Here is a 26,826-nt window from a genome sequence, read left to right on the forward strand (position 1 = left end):
AAGCAAAAAAATTTGAGGTTTAAACCAAAAAGTCTAAGTACTCATGAACGTAGATCTATCCAAAATTTCCAGGCCAGCAATGACACAATTATACGCCCCGTGGATAAAGGCGGAGGCATTGTTGTACTAAATAGACCCATGTATCATAATGAATCCTTGAGGCTACTAGAAGATTCAATCACCTACAAGAAATTAAACAGAGACCCATTGGCTAGATATATTAAAAGCCTTAACATTTTAGTCACAAAAGGCAAATGCCAGGGTATATTGAATAAAAAGGAGTTTTGTTTTATCATGAACCAAACACCAAGTATAGCTATATTTTACCATATTCCAAAACTGCATAAAGATCAAACATGTCCTCCAGGAAGACCTATAATTTCAGGCATAAATTGCCTGACTTCTAATCTTTCCCGATATGTCGACACACATCTTCAGAAGTGTATGACACTAGTACCAGTTTATCTCATGGATACCAATCACATTTTACAAACTCTTGAGAATATTACTTGGAAGAATGGATATATTTTAGGTACCCTAGACCAGAGGTCCCCAACTCCAGTCCTCAAGGCCCACCAACAGGTCATGTTTTCAGGATTTCCTTTGCATTGCACAGGTGATGCAATTATTACCTGGGCAAGACTAAGGAAATCCTGAAAACATGACATGTTGGTGGGCCTTGAGGACTGGAGTTGGGGACCTCTGCCCTAGACATCAAATCATTATATACGATCATAAACCATCAAAAGGGTTGTGAGGCAGCAGGATATTTTCTCACTAAACTTGGGACATATACTGAAATCCAGACCAAATTCATTGTGGAAAGTATTTTATTTATTCTTCAACACAATTATTTCATGTACGAGGGTCAATTTTATTTGCAGACATGGGGTACGGCGATGGGTACACGCTTCGCACCGTGTAACATATTGTCCCTTAAAAAATATACTTTTATTTAAATGGTCTAAAAAATACCACTTCCCAGTGAGAACAGAAAAAAATATAAGAACGGATCTACTAGTGCACCTTTCCTCATAAATGACCCTACGCTCACTTGCTGTCCCTTCCTAACAGTGGAAGTTGGCACCCTGATAGATATTTTGGCGCCCCCACTCCACGACGGCTAACCCCTGCTAGCCCTGTTAAAGTAACTAGCCAGCTATAGGGGGGAAAACAATGAGCAATAAAAAGAGATGAAAGAAAGCATAGGGTAAAGGAAACTAAGGTGCACAAACATCATATACCGTCCTCCTTAATCGACATCCCATATAGGACAAAGAAGCACTAGAAAAATATGATTAGAGCAAAAAAATTATATGCTCATAGTGTCCTAATGCACACCTCAAAGGGATACAGCTATGTGCATAGATGACGGGATGACAATGGGAGGACAGATATAAAATAACAAATGACCTGGTTCAGTCTAGGATAAACACTTGTGCATGACAGCACCCCCTGGTATAACAATAGTTTTAGTCAGTGTATTCCAGAATTTAAGACAATATAACACATCTCAGTATAGCTACTAGTATCTATAAGCACACAGTAATTTCATGATGCCATACTGATACAAAACAAATGATTATAAAGGAATACTTTTAGCTGCACACTGGATGAAATAACTAGTAACCAGTGAGCTCTGATGGCCAGTGGTAGGTGTCTATACACATGCACGACGCGTTTCACCGTCATACGGTTCCTCAGGGGGCAGAGATGATGATAAACCGGAGGTCAAAGATACAGGTGCCCTGATGCCTAGGCAGACCTGATTAGATCCCAGAGGAGGGCACTTATATAGTGAAATGTACCACCTGCTGACCAATCAGCGGGGAACCACCCCCTCCTCCTCCCAGAGACCGGAAACACCGGGTATAGTCAATCAAGATCCATAGATACGGACCAATAAATAAGTTTGTATCCATCCTAGTATGGGGTTCCCACCCCCAAGTACATAAACGGATCATTGATTAGATAAAGAATAAGCCTCATACCGCTCCGGACACTGATCCCAAAGACTGCTCCTAGCCGCATGGTATATGCTGGGCGCCGCCATTGTGGACATAAAATAACAAACTGCGCGTGCGCCCAGCGCACAGGCCGATCTGAGAGGCGGCGCCTGCGCACTAGGCACCAAATGGATAAGGAGCCAGAGCGCACATGATTTGTGCTGGGCGCCACCATGTTTGATTTGACTTAACCAACTGCGCCTGCGTCTGGCCACACACAGGCGCAGGAGCGGTGCAGGCGCACCACGCACACACAGGGGATGAAAGATAAAGAAACCAGTACGCACGCGTCATTCATAGAGACAAAAGGTCGGCACGCACGCACTACAAATACAGGCGCCCCCCCCCACAGCGGGGTGGTAGAAAGGCATGCACCAAATGCGGACCCCAAGCGGCAAAACAGCCCCATGCTGATAGGCGAAGTAGAGTATTATATGACAGGCCCACCATGACATAGGGGGAAAATTAGCCCCTAGAGGAACACCCAGTTTACATTAGTCACGCAAACGCCATCCGCAAACACAATAGATCGGCGCGCGTGCCAGAAAACAGGCGCCCTCGCGCCCACCCATATCAGAGGGGCAAAGGACAGGGCAGATGCCAACCACACCCCAGAAAAGGAGCGGTTCAAGGGAGTATCCGTGCGGTGTTTACTGTCGGGAAATATTAAATAGTCAGCATAGATGTTAGTCACAATCGACATCTACAGACAAATTGTAGGATTTAGTATAACGGCTCCAAAGTCAGTCACTCCATTCATCAATGCATCCTGGGCACAGGGGCAGAACAAAGCCTCCAAGTATATAATTAACAGATGAATATGCTGTGTTATAAAAAGCATGTGTAGGATAAGGATTCATTCAGTCCTCTAGGCGACACAGACTGCATGCGAAAGATCCACTCTGCTTCTCGTTTCAGGAGGGCCTTATCAAAGTCCCCTCCTCGTGTCTTAGGTTTCAGCAGTTCAATCATGCAGAAAGTGATCCCTTCCAGGGTGCCCCCATGTACCTGATTTACATGCCGGGCAACCGGGGTATCCCTATTATGCCTAATGTCCCCAAGGTGTTCCCCAAACCTCGTTCTGAGCTCCCTTTTGGTTTTGCCAATGTAATCAAGGGGACAAGGGCAAGTGATCTTATAGATCACTCCAGATGACTTACAATTGCCAAAATCTCTGATATCAAAACATCTGCCATTCGCCGCACTCCTGAACTGTTTAGTCTGTCCTGCGTATTGGCACTTCGAGCAGTTGCCACACCTGAAGAAGCCAAGCGGTCTCCTCTCAAGCCACGTGCCTGCTGCCTGTGGTTTCTGGTATAAACTATGTACCAACCGATCCCCGATTGCTCTCCCCTTCTATAGGTGATACTAGGTGTAGGGGAGATGAAATCTTTTAAACCAGGGTCCGCCTGAAGGACCCCACAGTGCCTTCTAATAATCTGATAGACTCTATCAGATTGATTATCGAAGGTCCCTATGAGTCTAACCAGATCTGGAGCATCCCTAGATTTAACCCGAGTTCTCAATAAAGTCGACCTATCACTCTCCAATGCCTCCTTATAGGGTTTGGTAAGAACCTCTGGGGGATAGCCCCTCTCCCTGAATCTGCGGTGTAACTCACTGGCCTGGTGTTTGAACGTGTCCACCTCGGAGCAGTTCCTATGAATATGCAGAAACTGCCCTTTTGGTATCCCACGCTGGGTGGGGTGGTGACTTTGCCACTGTAGCAGGCTATTTGTTGCAGTCGGCTTACGGTAAGTATGTGTACTAATACCCCCACCACTATTCTTCGAGATTGTGAGGTCCAGGAAGGCAATAGTGTGTTCCTGATATTCGGACGTGAATCTCATTCCGATATTGTTGATGTTAATTTCCTTCACAAACCTCTCAAAGTCCGCCCCTGGGCCAGACCAAAGAATCAAAATGTCGTCAATGTATCTGGCCCAGAGGCAGATGTGGGGCTGCCACCATTTTTCATCCTCTGGAAAAATATAGGTTTCCTCCCACCAGCCCAGGAACAAATTAGCATACGTTGGGGGCACAAGGGCTCCCCATTGCTGTGCCCCTGAGCTGGTGGAAGTACTTCCCATTAAAGATAAAAAAAATTCCAGGTAAGGGTGAAGAGGAGAAGTTGTTTAACAAAATTATTATGCTCAACACATTCAACCGCTCGCGTCTTCAAGAAGTGGTCAACCGCCTTCATACCAATATCGTGGGGGATGCTACTGTAGAGGGCCTCTACATCAATGGAGGCGAGTAAAACATTCGGCTCCATAGCAACATCCTCCAGCATACCCAAAAGATGCGATGTATCCCTCACATACGAGGGAAGTGATAGTACAAAAGGCCTCAGGATCTGATCTATATATATGCCGATGTTCTGTGATATAGAATCGATACCCGCCACAATCGGCCGGCCTTTTAGCGGGTCAAAGCCCTTATGCACTTTTGGGAGGGCATAGAAAGTTGGCACAGTGGGGGAAGTGGGAGCAAGAAAGGAATACTCATTCTTGGATATAAGCCTACTATCTGCTGCTCGATCCAATATACTCATTAGCTCATCAGAATAGGTCTTAGTGGGGTTTCCCGGTAGGGTTTCATAGGTTTGATGGTCATTGAGGAGTAGGCCACACATCTGAAGATACTTAGGATGGTCTAGAATAACCAGATTGCCACCTTTATAAGATGATTTAAAGATTAGGTTGGTATTTTTTTCCAGCCTCTTAAGGGCTATAGACTCATTCGTTGACAAATTATGATCACTACAGAGATGGTTATTGGAGATCTTGCATAGATCTGCCTCCACTAGTTTGACAAAAATGTCAACACTGGTGACATCACCAGTAGGTAGCATTTTTTTACTCCTCCTCCTAAGGGATATGAAAGGTCCTTCACCCCTACCTCTCTCATTCTCCTGTAGGAGACCCACTAGGGCATTATACCCCTCAAGATCTTCCTCACTCAAACCCAGATCCCTATATTTCTCCCAATCATTTTTTTGGAAGAACAGTTTCCACTTCAGGTTACGGCCGAAGAGATTAATGTCTTTTACCCAATTGAAACAGTTGAACATGTGCGTGGGGACAAAATTCAAACCCTTTTGCAGGACAGCATATTCCTCCCTTGAGAATACAAACGTGGTCAGATTAATAATCTGGCCCTGTGCTATTGGGGTCTTCTCCTCAGATCGTAATTTGCTAATGGTCTGTTGTCTAAAAAAGACGATGTTGTAGTAGATGAGGAGGAAGGCGCCTGTGACAAAGATCCAAAGACACCAGGGGGTACACGCTTCGCACCCAGCTATGCAAACCTGTATGTGGCAAAGTGGGAGGAGTCACACATATTCCGGTCCGGGCATTTATGTCCCGGCTTGGTCATGTGGCGTCGCTTCATAGACTACGTATTGTTCATTTGGGATGGTCCCCAAAAGTACCTAGATTAATTTATTATAAACCTAAACGAGAACACATTTGGCCTAGAATTTACATCAACCACCAGTACAACCAATATTAATTTTTGGGATTTGGAAATTTATGTGAAGGCTAATGAAATCTACACCAGGTGCCATCGTAAGAATGTGGACACTAACAGCTTCATTGATATCAACAATTGCCATCTCCCGCTATGGCTGACCAATATTCCTAAAGGCCAATTTACACGAGTGAGATGCAACTGTTCTAGGCTCCAGGATTACACCAAGGAAACAGATCACCTAACTCGGCAATTCCAGGAAAAGGGATATCCTGAACCATTGCTGGAAACAGCTAAACAACAGGTCCAAACATCCAGGCACACTTTGATCCACAAAATCAAGACAGCTACAACCAATTCATTTAACATAGCGGATGAAATCCGTAATTTACCTATTATAACTCAGTATCACCACAATCACAAACAGTTCACAAATATAATTAGGAAACACTGGTTTATTCTTCAGGGCGATAAAAAGATTGGTGAGCTCTTATCAGATTACCCCAAATTTGTATTCAGGAGGGCCCAAACATTGGGCAACATGATAGCCCCTATTACAAAAATAACCAGACCAGTACCTTTGGGTGTGTGGCCTATGGGCTTCACACCCTGCGGGACATATTCATGTTGCATCCGCACTACTTTTAGAAAAAAGAAATAAATCATGTTCTATGACCCTCAAAACAATAAAACATTTTGTATTAAAGATTCTATGTCTTGCTTTACTACTGGGGTCACATATCTAATACAATGCCCGTGTAACAAGATATACGTAAGGCACACAAAACGTAAACTTATGGACCGCATCAAGGAACACCTCAATAATATTGAAAAGGGCTTCAATGGCCACCCACTTTCTAGACACTTCCTAGACACTTCCTAGAATCCCACAATAAATCCACACGGGGAGTATATTTTTGTGGGATACAGGTGGTTCACAAAAATATAAGGGGATGCGATTACCTCAAATGCATGTCACGGGTGGAATCACATTGGATTTTTATGCTAGACTTTTATGAGCTTTATGGTTTTTCATGACCCCCTGTAGTTTTTTGAAAGATTTTTTTACAGAAATGTTGTTAAAAAAATTTTTTTAAAATTTGTACATTTTTAAGTTTTAAATAACAAATAGAAAACAAAACATACCTCAGTGTGGGACCTGAGAGATTTATACATATTAGTGTTTTTATCCCATAATGAGGGATGTATATTTCATACATATATTTTATAGATATATTACACAATATATATGTGCTCTTTCTTCTTTTAATTCTCAACCACTTTTATTGAACACATAGAATTTTAATAATTAAAATAAAGAATTGTTTTTAACCACTACCCTTAAGGGGTTAATTTGGATCATATATACCAGTTAACTCTGTTTTAAGATACTGCAATAAAGTTTGTGGGTTTTAATACTATACATGGACTTTCACACGTATATCCATTTTAGGGGTTTCACAATGGTTGCCTTAGTAGCTATCTTTTTTAACCATCACATTGGCTGCGGAGTATTCACATTAGTGTCAATTAGGTGCGGGTGGGATTACGGGTAACCACGTGGATAAAAGGCAAGACATGTGCGAGGTCAGTATCCCTGACGAAGAAGGTGTTAGGGTTGGCGGAACACACCGAATATATATTTATTAGAAGAAGTTGGTGCATTCGCAACCCGGGATCCACCGTGCAGGAAAGCACCTGCAGCTAGATATGGCGGTACAATATAATGGTATAAACAGACTCTGTTACTTCACAGAGTCTGTTAGCAAAGATAACGCTGCGCCCTGTTTGACTCACAGAGGCACATAGCTACTTAGTAGAGCAGATGGTGGTCATGCAGTCAAATGCAAACATGAATCTCCTCGCCGGAGGTGCCAGCATTCTAGGGGCTTATTTCAGCTGGGTCCCTGAATACATACACACGAAACTCCTCGCCGGAGGTGCCAGCATTCTAGGGGCTTATTTCAGCCAGGTCCCTGACTGCATACAAACATGACCACACTGGCGCTGAGCTCATACATAAATTGATACTAGCGCATGGCCGTGCGGTCATGCGCACCTCTTATAGCTGCAGCACGTACAGGACCTTCCTAGAAGGACTAATGAGAGGCTGCCACAGACATTGAACACCTTCAGGACCTTCCTAGAGGACCAATAGGATTTGCTGCAGTACCTGAGCATGTGACCCTTGATCTCCAATGAGAGATGTTACCCTGGGCATGCTCAGAAGGGGAAAAGTAGGACTTAGTCCCAAAGACGTCTGCTCGCTGCTGACCAGTACTGGCTACAATGGCAGAAGCTGGAAGGACAGCAGTAACCCTTCGCACAGTGTCAGACTGAGCATGACGCTGGGACCGACGCCTCTGCTGAGCAGGCTCCACTGCGGCAGGAGAAGAATGGGAGACCGCAGCGGAGATGGCTCGAGATTCCCCCTGTGCAGAGGCAGGAACTCGACCACCAACATTACCCCCTCCTAGGCCCCCCTCCTTGGACCTTGCCACGCTTGAAGGCAGCAATGAGCTGCGGGTCCCGAATATTCTCAGCAGGCTCCCAGGACCTGTCCTCAGGACCATAACCCTTCCTGTCCACCAAATAAAATTTTTTGCCACGTACCACCTTGCACCCCAAAATGGCATTCACCTCATAATCGTTCGTAGACGAACCCGATGTCCCGGCAGATGACTCGGAAAACCGGGACATGTATACGGGCTTCAAGAGGGACACATGAAAGATGTCGGTGATACCTAGACGTGGCGGAAGGGCCAGACGGTAGACCACTGGGTTAACCTGTTCGAGGACCTTGAAAGGGCCCAAGTAGCGAGGAGCAAACTTAGTGGACTCAACTCGCAGCCTGATGTTATGGGCGGAGAGCCACACTAAGTCGCCAGGAGCAAAGGTCAGAGCGGGGCGCCAATGTGCATCGGCGGAGGACCTCATCCTCTCCTTGGAGGCCAGAATGGCATCCTGAGTGCGGTCCCAAATGTCCTGCACCTCCACAGCCCAGTCTGCCACCCTGGAGTCGGCGGAAGACACGGGCATAGGCACAGGTATCCGCGGTTGCTGACCATAGTTTAGGAGGAATGGGGTCCGTCCGGTGGAGTCAGCTACGGCGTTATTCAGTGCAAACTCCGCCCATGGTGACAAGGATGCCCAGTCATCCTGCCTGGCTGAGACAAAATGTCGGAGATATGTAACCAAGGTCTGGTTGGCCCTCTCTACCAACCCATTCGTCTTGGGATGATAAGCTGAGGAGAGATTCAACTCAATGCTGAGTAGACGACGAAGCTCTCTCCAGAATCGAGATGCAAACTGGGGATCCCGATCACTGACAATTTTGTCCAGCATACCATGTAGGCAAAATATGTGTTTGATAAACAACGCCGCCAGAGCCCGTGCAGAAGGTAACCGTGGAAGAGGCACCAAGTGCACCATTTTGGAAAAATGGTCGGTGATAACCCAAATAATGGTACAGCTACGAGACTTGGGTAAGCCCACCACAAAATCCATCCCGACCATCTCCCAGGGTCTGTCTGCCACCGGCAGGAGATGAAGCAACCCAGCTGGCCGTTGACGAGGAGACTTGTTCCTGGCGCAGGAGACGCATGCCCGAACATAGTCTGCGACATTAAGGGCGAAATGCGGCCACCAATATGTCCTCGCCAGTAGCTCAGATGTCCTTTTGGTCCCAAAATGTCCACCCACCCTAGACGATTGAGCCCAAGAGAGAACCTCCGGATGCAAACTGGATGGTACAAAAGTCTTGCACGGAGGCACAGACTCTAGCGAAACCGGGGCCACAGTTCTCAGGCTCTCGGAAGGGACAATAAGCTGAGGCTCCTCTTCCTCCTCCTCAGATGATACAACGGAGCGAGAGAGAGCGTCGGCACGAATGTTTTTCTCCCCAGAAAGAAAATGGGGATGAAATGGAACCGACAGAAGAACAAGGACCATCTGGCCTGGTGAGAATTTGGCCGCTGGGCGGTCTGTAAACAAACCAAATTCTTGTGGTCAGTGAATACTTGGAAGGGAAAACAAGCCCCCTCCAAGAGATGTCTCCACTCTGAGAAGGCTAACTTCATTGCTAGCAACTCCCTGTCCCCGATGGAATAATTCCTCTCCGCTGGTGTGAAGGTTTTGGAAAAAAAGAAGCAAAGATGCTTCCGACCTTGAGCATCCTTTTGGAAGAGGACTGCTCCAGCACCAACGGAAGAGGCATCCACCTCCATTATAAACGGCTTATCTACATTGGGGCAATGTAGAATGTGAGCACTAGCAAAATGAGATTTAATAGAAGTGAAAGCCTTGGAGACCTCCACAGACCACAATTTGGGATTTGCTCCTTTCTTGGTGAGGGCTACCAAGGGAGCTCCCAAAGTTGAGAAATGAGGAATGAACTGTCGATAATAGTTAATGAACCCCATGAAGCGCTGCACCGCTTTAAGGGAGTGGGGTTCTTGCCTGTCCATCACAGCCTGTAGTTTGGCAGGATCCATAGCCAATCCTTGGGCGGAGATGATATAGCCCAGGAAAAGTAAAGACTCCTGCTCAAACACACATTTCTCCAAATTGGCGTAGAGGGAGCTAGGTCGTAAGAGGTCGAAGACTCTGCAAACATCTCTCCGGTGGGAGTCAATAGCTGGAGAGTAGATGAGAATATAATCCAGATAGACTACGACCGAGGTGGAGAACATATCCCGGAAGATATCATTTGCAAACTCTTGGAAAACGGCTGGGGCATTACAGAGCCCAAAGGGCATCACCAGATATTCATAGTGCCCATCCCTGGTGTTAAAAGCCGTCTTCCATTCGCCCCCCTCACGGATGCGAATCAGGTTGTAAGCACCCCACAGATCTAGTTTAGTAAACACCCTTGCTCCCCGTAGCCTATCAAAGAGCTCAGATATCAGGGGCATTATTCTTAATGGTGATGGCGTTAAGACCCCTGTAATCTATGCATGGGCGTAGTTCCCCGTTCTTCTTCTGCACGAAGAAGAACCCAGCCCCTGCAGGTGACACTGATTTCCTAATGAATCCTCTTGCCAGATTTTCCTGGATGTACTGTGACATTGCCTCCGTCTCCGGGAGAGATAACGGATAAACTCGACCCCGGGGAGGCTCAGCACCAGGCAAGAGGTCAATAGGACAGTCATAGGGGCGGTGAGGCGGAAAGGTCTCCGCAGCTCTTTGGGAGAACATATCCGCATAGGGCCAATATTGCTTGGGGAGAGAGGATAGAACTGCGGGTACCTCAGCAGTAGCAACCTGAACACATTCCGTCTGACATCTACCCCCACAAGATTCACCCCATCCCAAAATTCTGCCTGTGGACCACTCAATATGAGGAGAGTGGTACCGTAGCCAAGGTATCCCTAACAGGACCTCATCAATTCCCTCAGGAATGACGAGCAGAGATATAATTTCCTGATGACATGGCGACATGGACAGAGAAAAAGGAATGGTCTGGTGTGTTATCTGTGAGGGCAGTGTCGACCCATTTACCACTCGTACAGTTACTGGTTCAGCTAACATTACCAGGGGAATTGCGTGACGTTGGGCGAAGGCAGAAAACATAAAATTGCCCTCCACCCCAGAATCCACGCAGAGCTCTACCGAGTGGGTAAATGAGCCTATAGTAATTGTCCCCTTAAAGGACAATTTGGAGGCAAACGTCGCCGTGTCTAGTGTACCTCCACCTACTACCACTAGACGCTGACGTTCCCTCGACCGCTGAGGACATCTGGTGGCAAGATGTCCTGACTGCTGGCAAACATGACAAGCCTGGAGTGCACGAGCGGTCCGGGACTTAGATCCCACTCGTGACCCTACCATGGCCTCATGTGACTCAGGGATCAGGACTGGAGATTCCAAAGGTTTGGCAAAGGTGGGAGCCAGCCGAAACCTCTGCCTACACTGGGCTCACTCTAACCTCCGCTCATGAAAACGGAGGTCAATACGAGTGGATACAGTTATTAACTCCTCCAGTGTGGCGGGAATCTCCATAGTGGCCAGAGCGTCCTTCACGTGGTCAGCCAACCCCTCCAAAATATCGGAATAAGGGCTTTATCCGCCCACTCCAGCTCAGATGCTAGGGTGCGAAAGTGGACGGCAAAATGGCTGACCAAGGACGAGCCCTGAGTCGATGCCATCACGAGGTCCTAAAAAGACCTGTTTCAGAGTGCTCAGGAACAACGGAGCACTCTGCACCACATGATCGCCACGCTCCTACAGTGGCATAGCCCACTCCAACGCCCTGTCCGACAGGAGAGACACAATAAATCCCACCTTAGGCCACTCTGTGGGGAAACATGTGGCCAGAAGCTCGAGATGTATAGCGCACTGGCTCACGAAACCCCTACAAGATTTACTATCACCAGAAAATTTTTCTGGCAGCGGGAGGCGAGATACAGTCGGAACAGGGGTGGCAGTGGACATGGTTGCTGCAGCCACGCTAGCAGCCTGAACAGCAACTGCGGTTACATCCACAGCTGAGGTTGTGCACTCGAGAGCCCCCAACCTACCCTCCAGTTGCTGGATGTACCGCATGGATTGCTGTGTGTTCCCCATGACTAGCCAGACCCTGGCGCTAGTATACTGTTAGGGTTGGCGGAACGCACCGAATATATATTTATTAGAAGAAGTTGGTGCGTTTGCAACCCGGGATCCACCGTGCAGGAAAGCACCTGCAGCTAGATATGGCGGTACAATATAATGGTATAAACAGACTCTGTTACTTCACAGAGTCTGTTAGCAAAGATAACGCTGTGCTCTGTTTGGCTCACAGAGGCACACAGCTACTTAGTAAAGCAGATGGTGGTCATGCAGTCAAATGCAAACATGAAACTCCTCGCCGGAGATGCCAGCATTCTAGGGGCTTATTTCAGTCAGGTCCCTGAATACATACACACGAAACTCCTCGCCGGAGGTGCCAGCATTCTAGGGGCTTATTTCAGCCAGGTCCCTGACTGCATACAAACATGACCACACTGGCACTGAGCTCATACATAAATTAATACTAGCGCATGGCCGTGCGGTCATGCGCACCTCTTATTGCTGCAGCACGTACAGGACCTTCCTAGAAGGACCAATGAGAGGCTGCCACAGACATTGAACACCTTCAGGACCTTCCTAGAGAACCAATAGGATTTGCTGCAGTACCTGAGCATGTGACCCTTGATCTCCAATGAGAGATGTTACCCTGGGCATGCTCAGAAGGGGAAAAGTAGGACTTAGTCCCAAAGACGTCTGCTCGCTGCTGACCAGTACTGGCTACAATGGCAGAAGCTGGAAGGACAGCAGTAACCCTTCATACAGTGTCAGACTGAGCATGACGCTGGGACTGACGCCTCCGCCGAGCAGGCTCCACTGCGGCAGGAGAAGAATGGGAGACCGTAGCGGAGATGGCTCGAGATTCCCCCTGTGCAGAGGCAGGAACTTGACCCCTAACCGAAGGTCCGAGTACCTTGGAAATGCGTCAGAAATCTGACCCCTCTGAGCGCTTGTCCTTTGGTGACGTCTCCAACAGTAAGCCACGCCCCCGCACTCCATGCGATCCTACAACGGCATCTCTCGGCCAGAGCACGCTGCCGCACTTTCATCTAGCTGCTCGGCAACTGCGGAGGCTTTCCCCATCAACCAGGGAGGACGCTCTCTTGCATTTCATCTTACTTATACAGTGCCTAAAAGTAGTATTCAACCCCCTGCAGATTTAGCAGGTTTAATAAGATGCAAATAAGTTAGAGCCTTCAAACAAGAGCAGGATTTATTAACAGATGCATAAATCTTACAAACCAAAAAGTTTTGTTGCTCAGTTAAATTTTTATTAATTTTAAACATAAAAGTGTGGGTCAATTATTATTCAACCCCTAGGTTTAATATTTTGTGGATTAACCTTTGTTTGCAATTACAGCTAATAATCATCTTTTATAAGACCTGATCAGGCCGGCACAGGTCTCTGGAGTTATCTTTGCCCACTCCTCCATGCAGATCTTCTCCAAGTTATCTAGGTTCTTTGGGTGTCTCATGTGGACTTTAATCTTGAGCTCCTTCCACAAGTTTTCAATTGGGTTAAGGTCAGGAGACTGACTAGGCCACTGCAACACCTTGATTTTTTGCCTCTTGAACCAGGCCTTGGTTTTCTTGGTTGTGTGCTTTGGGTCGTTGTCTTGTTGGAAGATGAAATGATGACCCATCTTAAGATCCTTGATGGAGGAGCGGAGGTTCTTGGCCAAAATCTCCAGGTAGGCCGTGCTATCCATCTTCCCATGGATGCGGACCAGATGTCCAGGCCCCTTGGCTGAGAAACAGCCCCACAGCATGATGCTGCCACCACCATGCTTGACTGTAGGGATGGTATTCTTGGGGTCGTATGCAGTGCCATCCAGTCTCCAAACGTCACGTGTGTGGTTGGCACCAAAGATCTCGATCTTGGTCTCACCAGACCAGAGAACCTTGAACCAGTCAGTCTCAGAGTCCTCCAAGTGATCATGAGCAAACTGTAGACGAGCCTTGACATGACGCTTTGAAAGTAAAGGTACCTTACGGGCTCGTCTGGAACGGAGACCATTGCGATGGAGTACGTTACTTATGGTATTGACTGAAACCAATGTCCCCACTGCCATGAGATCTTCCCGGAGCTCCTTCCTTGTTGTCCTTGGGTTAGCCTTGACTCTTCGGACAAGCCTGGCCTCGGCACGGGAGGAAACTTTCAAAGGCTGTCCAGGCCGTGGAAGGCTAACAGTAGTTCCATAAGCCTTCCACTTCTGGATGATGCTCCCAACAGTGGAGACAGGTAGGCCCAACTCCTTGGAAAGGGTTTTATACCCTTTGCCAGCCTTGTGACCATCCACGATCTTGTCTCTGATGGCCTTGGAATGCTCCTTTGTCTTTCCCATGTTGACCATGTATGAGTGCTGTTCACAAGTTTGGGGAGGGTCTTAAATAGTCAGAAAAGGCTGGAAAAAGAGATAATTAATCCAAACATGTGAAGCTCATTGTTCTTTGTGCCCGAACTACTTCTTAATACTTTAGGGGAACCAATCAGAATTCTGGTGGGTTGAGGGGTTGAATAATAAATGACCCTCTGAAAAGACTTTTCACAATTTAAAAAAAAAATAAACAAAGAAATAACATTCTTTTTTGTTGCAGTGCATTTCACACTTCCAGGCTGATCTACAGTCCAAATGTCACAATGCCAAGTTAATTCCAAATGTGTAAACCTGCTAAATCTGCAGGGGGTTGAATACTACTTGTAGGCACTGTACCTCCAGCTGAGCTGTGCAACTATCGATTACGGGCATCATGTGAAGCGCAACCTGCCAATTGATCACATTCTGTAGCAACTTCTGCAAATCTAGCGAACAAAAGTAAGCTTTTGCTCCCTCACATTTACTATTTTGGTTGTAGCACAGTTGTGATTTTAATACAATCTTGGTAGTTTTTCTTAATTCATATACATATCCTCTCTGGTAACTATAGTGGGTGTCCTATATTATTAACAGCGATCACTGGAAGCGCAGGTGTTTTTTTTATGTTTTAGTGAAAATAAAAATTTACTTCTAAAGAACATTTTTGCTTGAAAAATATGATTTTTTTATTTTCACAATTCTACTTTATAACCTTCTGTGAAGCATCTGGGGGTTCAATGTGCTTACCGCGCATACACAGTTGAAACGAGAAGTTTACATACACTTTATAAAAAGACACATATGCACATTTTTCTCAATATCTGACATGAAATCAGAATGAACCTTTCCCGTTTTAAGTCAGTTAGGATTACCATAATTATTAGTGTTTGCCAAATACCAGAATAATGAGAGAGAGAATGTTTTAAAGTATTTTTTATAACTTACTGCAAAGTCAAAAGTTTACATACATTTCATTAGTATTTGGTACCGTTGCCCTTAAACTGAATGACTTGGATCAAATGTTTGGGATATGCTACCACAAGCTTCTCACAATAGTTGGTCGGAATTTGGTCCCATTCCTCCTGACAAAAAAAGGGGAAACTGATCCAGGTTTGTAGGTCACCTTGCTCGCACCTATCTTTTCAGCTTTCCCATAAATTTTCAATAGGTTTGAGATCAGAGCTTTGTGATGGCCACTCCAAAACATTGACTTTGCTATCTTTAAGCCACTTTGTTACTATTTTGGAAGCATGCTTCCAGTCATTGTCCATTTGGAAGACCCATTTGCACCATACTTTAACTTCCTAGCTGATGTCTAAAGATGTTGCTTCTGTATTGCCACATAATCTTCTTTTCTCATGATGCCATCTATTTTGTGAAGTGTACCAGTCCCTCCTGCAGCAAAACAACTCCACAACATGATGCTGCCACCCCCATGTTTCACAGTTGGAATGGTGTTCTTAGGCTTCCAAGCTTCTCCCTTTTTATTTCAAACGTAGAAATGGTCATTATGCCCAAAAAGTTCAAATTTAGTTTCATCAGACCACATGATATGTCTCCAAAAATTAAGGTCTTTATTCCTGTGTGCATTTGCAAACATTAACCTGTCTTTTTTATGTTTCTTTTGGAGTAATGGCTTCTTCCTGGCATAGTGACCTTTATGCCCATGTCAGTACAGTACTTGTTTCACTGTGGATATTGACACAATCTTACCAGCTTCTGCCATCATCTTCACAAGGTCTTTTGCTTTTATCCTTGGGTTGATATGCACGTCGGACCAAAACATATTCATCTATGGGACACAGAACCCATCTGCTTCCTGAGCGGTATGATGGTTGGACATTCTTATCTTGTTTGTACTTGCATATCATTGTTCGTAAAGATAAACGAGGCACCTTCAGGTATCTTGAAATTGTACCCAAGGATGAGCCAGACTTGTGCAAGTCCACAATTCTCTTCCTGATATCTTGGTCGATTTCTTTAGACTTTACCATGATGCTACACAAAGAAGAAGTGTGTTTCAGGTGTGCATTAAATACATCCACAGGTGTGTCTCTAATTAACTCCGATATTGCCAAAAACCTACCAGAAGCTTCCAAACACACAACATCATCATATGGGCAGTCCAGAATTGTTTAAAGGCATAGTAATTTGAGTGTATGTAAGCTTTTGGCTTTGCAGTAAGTAATAAAAATGCCTTAAAACATTCTCTCTCGTTATTCTGGCATTTGGCAAATATTAATAATTATGGTAATATCATGGTTGTGTCAGAAGCTGCATTTACCTGCAGTAGGACTCTGCGTTTGGCTTTGCAGACACCTTCTTCACCCTTCTGACACTTTGACCCAGTGGCAACCTTTCTCTGGCTCTAATTGATGCACTTGGACCTGGGTGTTTATAGACTCCCAGTCTGCTGCTGGGAGTTGATGGTGATATTTCGATTTCTCCCTGTTGAGGCATGGAGCTATAGCAGTCAGCTATATTCCTATTTGGTGTTGCTGGAAGACGTCTGTGTTACATCTCTGAGTCTACTAAAGTTGTGTTCCCCTTGTTCATCTATCCCAGCTGCCTTTAGTGGTAGTGGGGATTGACTAGTCCATACCCTGTCATTCCCTAAGTAGGGCTTATCGCCAGGGTCAGGCAGGGATTAGGTTCCTGCTTGGTAATAGGTGCAGAACCTAAGTAGGGATGTTTAGAGCAGACAAGGTGGCTTTAGATCTGCTTAGAGGTCTCAACTCTCCTCCTTCCCTAGTGTTGGGCTCCCTTCCCCTTATCCCTTAATGTTGCACTTAGCTTTTCCTACACTGTTCATGACAGGTAATCCTAACTGACCTAAAACTTGAAAGGTTTATTTTGATTTCACGTCAGATATTGAGAAAAACATGCATATGTGTCTTTTTGTATAGTCTATGTAAACTTCTGGTTTCAACTGTAGAAACATTCTTTCAGGGATTTACTTTCCAATTGTGGGGGGTTTCCACTGTTTAGGCACATCAAGGACTCTCCAAATTTAACATGGTGTCTGCTCCCGATTCTAACCATTTTTGGGTTCAAAAGTCAAATGGTTTTCCCTTCCAAGCCATACCATGGTAAAAAAAAAATGCAATTTCCCCCACATATGGTGTTCTGGCTTACTCAGGAGAAATTGCGCAACAGATGTTGGGGTCCTTTTTTTCCTATTACCCTTATGAAAATAAAAAATTGGGGGCTAAATTTACATTTTTGTTAAAAAACCAACACGTTCATTTTTTCTTTCCTTTCATTCTGAGCCCTGCCATACACCCAAACAGTAGTTTTCCACCACAAATGGGGAATTGATATACTCAGAAGAAACTGAACAACAAATTGTGTGGTCTATTTTCCCCTGTTACCATTTTGAAAATGCCAAAATTGGGGCTAAAGCAATATTTTTGTGGGAAAAAGAATAATGTTCATTTTTTCCTTCCACATTACTTTAACTTCGTGAATGTGATTACTTGTCACAGGTGTGTCAGATGCAACAGACTGTCACTCTGCATCTGGCTACAGAAGGTCTCTGGCATTACAGATGCCTCCTTAAACCGTCTGACTCTTGGACCCAGTGGCAACCTTCCTCCGGCTCTAGTTAACACACCTGGACCTGGGGGTTTACAAATCCACAGTCTGCTGCAGAGAGTCGCTGGTGATATTCATATTTTTTCCTTGTGAGGGTTTGGAGCTACAGCATTTGGCTAACTTCCTCTCTGGTGCTGTTTGAGGACGTTTGGTGTTACCTCTCTGAGTCTGCCTTTTTGTGTTTAGTTTACAGTGGGCATTGACCAGTGTTATCCCTCCCCCTCACTATCCAGGGCCTAACTCTAGAGAAATAAAGGGCTTAGATTCCTGCTCGGCGATTGGTGAGGAACCAATTTATTGATGGTAGGACAGGTAGGGTGTTATCAGATCTGCCTAGGGGTCTCCGCTTACCCTTACCCTAGTGTCTGGCCTTCCTTCCCCTCATCCCTTCGTGTTGCACTTTGTCTTCCCACACTGTGTGTTGTTACATTCGCGCCCTGACATGTTGGTGTGAGAGAGGGAGTGTCGCCCCACTGTGCCACAAACCAGACCACCCTGGAAGGGACGTGACTAAGTACCTACCTAGGTGTTTACTGAGCCTCTGATGGTGAGGTCAGGCTTGTGTGGCAGGTAGCTATCAGTTACCTCTCTGTTATGATCTGGTGGTTTAGGAGCAACATGGGACGAGCTCTGAAGGAAGTGGTACCTGTACTGACCGCAGTCCCTAAGCTCAACCCAACACTAGAAGTAGCCGTGGGATGCTCCTGACACTACCTAGGCACCTCGTCACAGCCGGAGAACTAACTACCCCTGAAGATAGAAACAGGAAAACTATCTTGCCTCAGAGAAAATCCCCAAAGGATAGATAGCCCCCCACAAGTAATGACTGTGAGTGGAGAGGGAAAAGACATACACAGAATGAAACCAGGATGAGCACAGGAGGCCAGTCTAGCTAGATAGATAGGACAGGATGGAATACTGTGCGGTCAGTATAAAACACTACAAAAAATCCACACAGAGTTTACAAAAATCTCCACACCTGACTAAAGGTGTGGAGGGTAAATCTGCTTCCCAGAGCTTCCAGCTACACTGAATTAATTCATACTGACAAGCTGGACAAAACATAGAAAGCACAGAACGGACAAGTCCACAACCTGTGGACAGAAAGGAGCAAGCAAGGACTTAACTTTGCTGAACTGGTCAGGATAACAGGGAAATCCAAAAGAGATGTGAATCCAACCAGGAACCATTGATCAGTGGCACAAGCTGAAGGAAAGAGCCAGGCTAAATAGCCGAGCAGAAAAGACAATCAGTGGAAGCAGCTGCTAACTGCTAAATCCAAGGAGCAGCCATTCCACTTAAAACCACCGGAGGGAGCCCAAGAGCAGAACTGACAAAAGTGCCACTTAGAACCACCGGACGGAGCCCAAGAGCGGAATTCACAACACCTCTCCAGGTGTCTGGCTGTGGCTGCTGATCCTACTGGGGGATGGAACACTGGCAGGCAGGCAGGCATGGCTGAGACACAGGCAGGCAGGTGGGCACGGCTGAGGCACAGGCAGGCAGGCGGGCACAGCTGAGACACAGGCAGGCGGGCACGGCTGAGACACAGGCAGGCAGGTGGGCATGGGTGAGACACAGGTAGGCGTGCACGGCTGAGACACTGGCAGGCAGGCGGGTACACCTGAGACAATGGCAGGCAGGCGGGTACGGCTGAGACAGAAGGGACAGGAACTGACTCGGAAGGCACAGGAACACGGGCAGGTATGGAAAATATATGGGAACAGGTTGAGGCCTGTTCAGACTGAAGGAGCAGGGATTGATTTAGGGAGGACAGAAGCACAGACAGGTATGAGATATATGGGAATAGGTAGGGACCTGTTCAGACAGTAAGGACAAAGGCCCGCGAGGTGCAGAACTGCAAGAAGCGGAGTAAGGCAAAACTGCATGGAACGGAGCAAGGCAGAACCGCAAGGTGCGGAGAAAGGCAGACCCACAAGGAGCGGAGCCACAGATTAAGAGCAGAGTGGAGCTGCAGAGCGAGAGCAGAGCGGAGCTGCAGAGCGGAGCCACAGAGTGCAGAGCCGAGAGCAGCGCAAAGCCACAGAGTGCAGAGCCGAGAGCAGAGCAAAGCCACAGAGTGTGGAGCCGAGAGCAGAGCAAAGCCGCAGAGTGTGGAGCCCAGAGCAGAGCAAAGCCACAGAGTGTCGAGCAGAACAAAGCCGCAGAGTGTGGAGCCGAGAGCAGAGCAAAGCCGCAGAGTGCGGAGCCGAGAGCAGAGCAAAGTCACAGGAGGCGGAGCAGAACCACAGGAGGCGGGACTGGGAGCAGAAGGAGTGAACACAAGGAAACACAAAGAGATAGGGAAGGCTCAAGACAGGGATACAAACCGACACAGAAATAGGACAGGGTCAGGAACAAGACAAGGCACAGAAACAAGGACACAGGCCAAGGTACAAGGCCCTACTGGGTGGCAGATACGGGAGTAACCGAAGACAGGTACAGGCCAGGGTACGATGCCCCACTGGGTGGCAGACACAGGAGTAATGGAACACAGGTACATGCCAGGGTATGACGCCCCACTGGGTGGCAGACACAAGAGAAAGAGATGGGGCCTGGCACCTCAGCAGCAAGAAACTAATTGAGGAAGTAAGTTGCTCAGGCATTCCCCTAGAGGTGGGAATGCCTTAAGTACCTGATGCCTCTTGGCAATTGGCAGGGGACACCTTAGGAAGGTGCACACAGTCTCAATAAGAATCAGGAGTTGCCAGCATCGCCCCCTATGCACACAGCCAGAAAGCATGCACAGAGCAAGCAGGAGACATGAGGCACACAGCATGGAGCTGGCAGCAGACAGAACTCACAGCATGGCCCGGAGAAGTGAGTAAGTTGGTGTGTAAGGCAGGTGGGGGATGGGAGGCTATGTAGTGATGCCAGCAGGGTTGTTACATGTGTCACATTACTTTTAAGTATTTTTTGTCATATAGATCCTCCAAAGTCACTGTCAAATGTGATATGGTCCCTAAAAAAATTTGTAAATTTCGGTGGAAAAATTAGAACGTGTTGATCAACTTTTAACCCTTCAAACTTGTTAAGAACAAAAATTCAAAAATGATGCAGATGTAAAGTTGACATATGGGAAATATTATTTATTAACTATTTTGTGTGATAGAACTCTCTGGCTTAAAGAGATAATAATTCTAATTTGAATTGTAAAATTTTCAACATTTTCCCCAGTTTTTTTATATTTTCACAAATAAACGCAAGTCATATTGAACAAATGTTACCACTATCAAGAATTACAATATTGCATGATAAAACTATCTCAGATTCAGTGGGATCCGTTTAAGCGTTTACTACATAAAGTGACACTGGTCAGAATTGTTAAATTTGGCCTGGTCATGAAGGTGAAAACAGACTTGGGGGGGTCAAGGGGTTAATATATTTTAATATATAGATATAATGCTATAAGGATTGTTTTTTGTATACCACTCTATCTGGGTCTTACCTACAGATCTGCAGAACCTCCATTTCGTCATTTCTTTGCTCTCCAAATTTCAATCAAACTTATAAAACTGTGGCAAATGATTTTTTTTTCGTTTGCTTGTTTTTTGCTAGTTTCTCATCTTATTTTTTATTTTCATATGTGATGAAATTAAGCATGTAGGCTCCAATGCAGAAACTCCATGGCCCCCAACTATAATGGGTCTTTAATAATTTTGGTCTTTTCCTATGGGCTAAAGGGACCATTTGGGCCTCCAATGCTCCAGGGCCTGGGTGTGAGTGAAATTCCTGACCCCACTATAGTTATGACCCTGGTTTAACCTCTTATTTTTAGCACTAGTGGCACAACCTTTCAAGCTGGAATTAATTACCCATTGCCCCCAGCAGTTCTCTCCCATTATGTTCTTTCTTACTTTGAAAAACTTGATTTTCCTGATGTTTTCAATCAGCTTTTGCCCAGATTACCAATCCACAGATCTGAACATGAGTTCAACACGTATATAAGTATGTAATTCTTCAGAAATTGCTTTAGTCTCAGCCTGATGAAGGGACCTCCATAGTCTGGAAAGCTTGCAATTTGTTACCATCTTTTCAGTTAGCTATTAAAAGGTATCAACCACTGAGGACTCTCACGTCTAAATAATTTTCTATTTTAAGTCAGTAATTGTTTGCCAAAACCAGGAGTGGAACAATCAGATGGAAAGTAGAATAGAAACACGGGCACTACTTCTGCATTTTTCACCCACTCCTGGTTTTGGCTTACAAAAACTGATGGCATTGTAACAATGTGTTTTAGAGTTATCAAAAGATATCAAAATAGACAAAAATATTTATGATTTGCCCTTCTTTCTATTTTTGAAAATTCCTCAGACATGTTTTGTCTAACTCAGACACTTCTTTCACGTTTATCTCAATTGACCTTCAATTTAAAAAATATTATTTCTAAGAATTTGTAGAGCTAAGGAAAACTTGAACAGTCTTGTGGTGCCTGTATACTGATTGTAGTGCTACAAAAGCTTCTATTATTTGTTATAATTATATTAAGATATATTTAAGGTAATATATCCTCAAAAAATTAATAACCGTAAGAGTCTCTGGCAATCTTGGAGCAGTATTTATGAAATTTCATAATTTCAAGCATGTTTTTGATCATAAACAGGGATCTACTGTTTGGGAGTCAAACGCTCATTTGCAATTTAAATATTTTAATATTTAAACTACTAATAAATCATCTAGATTTAACATCTGACTTTGGAATTTCATAAAACTAATCCAAGAGCATTGAAGACTATTCCTATTGTTTTCAATAGTGTGATTCTAGTTGTAATAATGAACCTGTCATGGGATCGGTAAAGGAGAAGACAGCAACACACCCGTTATATCAGTCACTAAGCAAATCTCATAAAATGAGCAGCTATATTTTATCCATTACCAACTCAATTATTTTTTACAAAACTTCACAAGTTTGCAACTTGTGTCTGTATTTTACCCCTTTTGAGCACAAATCTTTATAAATAAAGGGTAATGATAGAGAAAGAATAGCCTGTCGAAAACTTTGACCTTTTCACCACCGAGCCTGTTTTCACCTTCATGATCAGGTCAAATTTTACAATTCTGATCTGAGTGACTTTATGTGGTATTAACTCTAGAATGCTTCAATGGATCCCCGTCTGAGATTGTTTTCTCATGGCATATTGTACTTTGTGATAGTGGTAAAATTTATGTGATATGACTTGTGTTTATTTGGCAAAAAATTTGAAAATTTTGCAGTTTTCAAACGTTTAGGCTTCTTTTACACTTGCCGTGTTTTTGTGGGCCCAATAGATATCTATGGGGCCGCAAAAATGGGCAGTAAAAAGTCGTCAGAGCGCCGTATGCCATATGGCCATGAGGGCCATATTTACAGCTGTGAAAAATATCGAGCCTGCTCGATATTTTTCACGGCTTACAGACACGGCCCCCATTGAAATCAATGGGGCCGCAAGAAATAACGGAAGCTTGCCCACTGTGATGATTTTGCGGTACACTGTGAAGACCGTGTTTGCGGAACGCCATATTTTTACTAGGACACACCTAAATCTATTCCAAACCAGAAAAACAGCATTCCGAGAAGGTTTTTGCGGCTAATTTTTGTGGCAGACCGTAAAAATTACAGCAATGCGGCCCGCAAAAAAGGCCCACAAAAACGTGCTGCAAAAAACACGTCACGTGTACTGTAAAAGAAGCCTAAATGTTTATGCCCTTATATCAGAAAGTTATGCTACACAAACTAGTTCAAAGATGACATTTTCCACATGTCCACTTTAAATTAGCATCATTCAAGAAGTTTATTAACCGTTCAGGTGCTTCACAGGAATTAATCCAACGTGGAAAGGAAAAATGAACATTTAACTTTTTTTCACAAAAATGTTACTTTAGACAAAAAATTTTTTATTTTCGAAAGGGTTACAGGAAAAATGGACCACAAGATTTGTTGAGAAAATTGTCCTGAGCATGCCGTTAGACCATATGTGGGGGGAAACTACTGTTTGGGTGCACGGAAGAACTCAGAAGGAGCTCCATTTGACTTTTTGAATGTAAAATTTGCCATGTCACGTTTGGAGAGCACCTGATGTGCCTAGACACTAGAAACTCAAACCATTTTGGAAACCAGACCCCCTCAGGGAACTTATCTAGATGTGTGGTGAACACCTTGAACTCCTAGGTGCTTTACAGAAGTTTTTTAACGTTGAGCCGTGAAAATAAAACAATCAAATTTTTACCACAAAAAAAAATTTTTTAGCCTAAGTTTTGCATTTTCACAATGGTAACAGGAACATTGCACAAAACAATTTATTGTGTGTCATTTGGAGAGCCCCTGATGTGCCTAAACAGTGGGAAAAAACACACATTTTGATAACTAGACCCCTCAAGGAATTTATCTAGATGTGTGGTGAGCACCTTGAACCCATAGGTGTGTCTCAGAATTTTACAACGTTGATATGTGAAAATGAAAAAATATATATTTTTTGCCACCAAAATATTGCTTTAGCCTCAATTTTTTTCATTTTCACAAGGATAGGAGAAAATGGACCCCAACATTTGATATGCAATTTCTCCTGAGGGCACAGATACTCCATTTGTGGTCAAAAACTACTTCTGAGGCATAGTGCAAAGCTTAGAAGAGAAGAAGCGCAATATTGGAGTTCAGATTTTGCTGGACTAGATTGAGGGTGCCATGTCACATTGGCAGAGCCCCTGAGGTGCCACAGCAGAACCTTTCATAAGAGACAAACTACACCTATCAATTAATTCATCTAGGGGTGCAGTGATCATATTGACACCAAGGTGGGTCCCAGAATTTTCTACCATTGGGCAGAAAAGAAAAAACAATTACATTTTTACCACCAAAATTTTGTTTTAGCCCCAGATTTTATATTTTCACAAGGGAAATGGAGAAAGACTCAAGAGGGAAAGGGCGGTATTTGCCTCTTGGAGCGCAGATTGTCCTAGAATAGTACACTCCATGACAGAAGTTATGTCGCTTATCCATGTTATGTAAATAAAAGCTTATAACCTGACGTTAAATTCATCCATTGGTTGTATAAATTATTCTTTTGAAAGCTGAAACCCTCCAAAATGTGGTTTAGGTTAAGAAAATAAATTGGCATCCGTGCAGAAATATTGATCAGTTAATGGACACAGAATGGTCAGATTTTGGCAAGACAAAAGTTTTGTCGCCCACAGAAAGTAACGTGATATTCAAGTAAATAATTAACTTAAAATACAAATATATGTTGCATAACATTGGTGAATGAAGTTGTGGTGCTATTAGAGTCATATTTATTATTTTGTGTGACTTCCATGAGCTTGAAGGACTGCATCCATGCGGTTCAACAACGATTCATACAATTTATTAATGAAGTCATCAGGAATAGCACAGAATGCATCTTACATGCCTCCCAGAGTTCATCTAGATTCTTTGGTTTTGTCTTCCAAGCTTCCTCTTTCATCCTACCCCAAACATGCTCAATGATGTTCATGTCTGATGACTGGGCTGGCCAGTCCTTGAGCACCTTGATCTTTTTTGCCTGGAGGAACTTTGTTGTAGAGATGGATGTGTGAGATGGAGCACCATCCTGCAGCAGAATTTGACCCCTTTTATGATTTGGAATATAAGAGGTAGCTAATACTTCTTGATATTTTAGGCTATTGATATTGCCTTCCACCTTGCAAATGTTTAGCACACCCCCATACTGAATGTAACCCCAGACCATGATCTTTCCACCACCAAATTTAACTGTTTTCTGGGTGTATTTTGGATCCATACAGGCTTCAGTAGAGTATTTGCGGCGGCTGTGGTATAATTCTACTGAAGATTCATCAGAGAAATCCACCTTCTGCCACTTTTCCAGCATCCATCTGTTTAGCAGGCTGTGGGACTTTGCAAAAGCCACACGGGTTTTTATGTGCCTTTTGTTTAGTGCTGGCTAGGGTTGAGTGAAACGGATCGTTCATTTTCAAAAGTAGCCGACTTTTGGCACAGTCGGGTTTCACGAAACCCGACCCGACCCCTGTGTGGGGTCAGCCATGCGGTACGCAACTTTCGCGCCAAAGTCGCGTTTCAATGACGCTAAAAGCGCCATTTCTCAGCCAATGAAGGTGGACGCAGAGTGTGGGCAGAGTGATGACATAGGTCCTGGTCCCCACCATCTTAGAGAAGGGCATTGCAGTGATTGGCTTGCTGTCTGCGGCGTCACAGGGGCTATAAAGAGGCGTTCCCGCCGACCGCCATCTTACTGCTGCTGATCTGAGCATAGGGAGAGGTTGCTGCCGCTTCGTCAGAAGCAGGGATAGTGTTAGGCAGGGTCCATTAACCACCAAACCACTTGTGCTGTAGCGATTTCCACTGTCCAACACCACCTTTTGTTTGCAGGGACAGTGGAAGCTACATTTTTTTTTCCTCAGCGCTGTAGCTCATTGGGCTGCCCAAGAAGGCTCCCTGATAGCTGCATTGCTGTGTGTACGCCGCTGTGCAAACCAACTGCTTTTTTCAAAGCACAAATCCTGTTGTTCCTTCCTTTCTGCACAACTATCTTTTTTGTTTGTCCACACTTTTGATTTAAGTTGTGCAGCAGTCCATTCCTTCTTATTGCTGCCTGCCATACCTGGCTGAGATTACTGCAGGGAGATAGTAATTGTAGGACAGTCCCTTTTTTTTTTTTTTTTAATTCTCCCTAAAAAAATAAGTTGTGGGAGATTAAGATTGGCATTTCTGCTAGAGTGCCAGTCCTGAGTGTGCCATCTCTTTTAAATAGTGGACCATAAAATGCCTTTTTTTTTTTTTTTAATTTGGTTTCTAACTTCTCCCTGAAAAAATTAAAAAAACAGTGGGAGATAAATATTGGCCTTTCTGCTTGTGTGCCAGT

The sequence above is a fragment of the Ranitomeya imitator genome, chromosome 1 (assembly GCF_032444005.1).
Source record: "Ranitomeya imitator isolate aRanImi1 chromosome 1, aRanImi1.pri, whole genome shotgun sequence".
Lineage (NCBI taxonomy): Eukaryota > Metazoa > Chordata > Amphibia > Anura > Dendrobatidae > Ranitomeya > Ranitomeya imitator.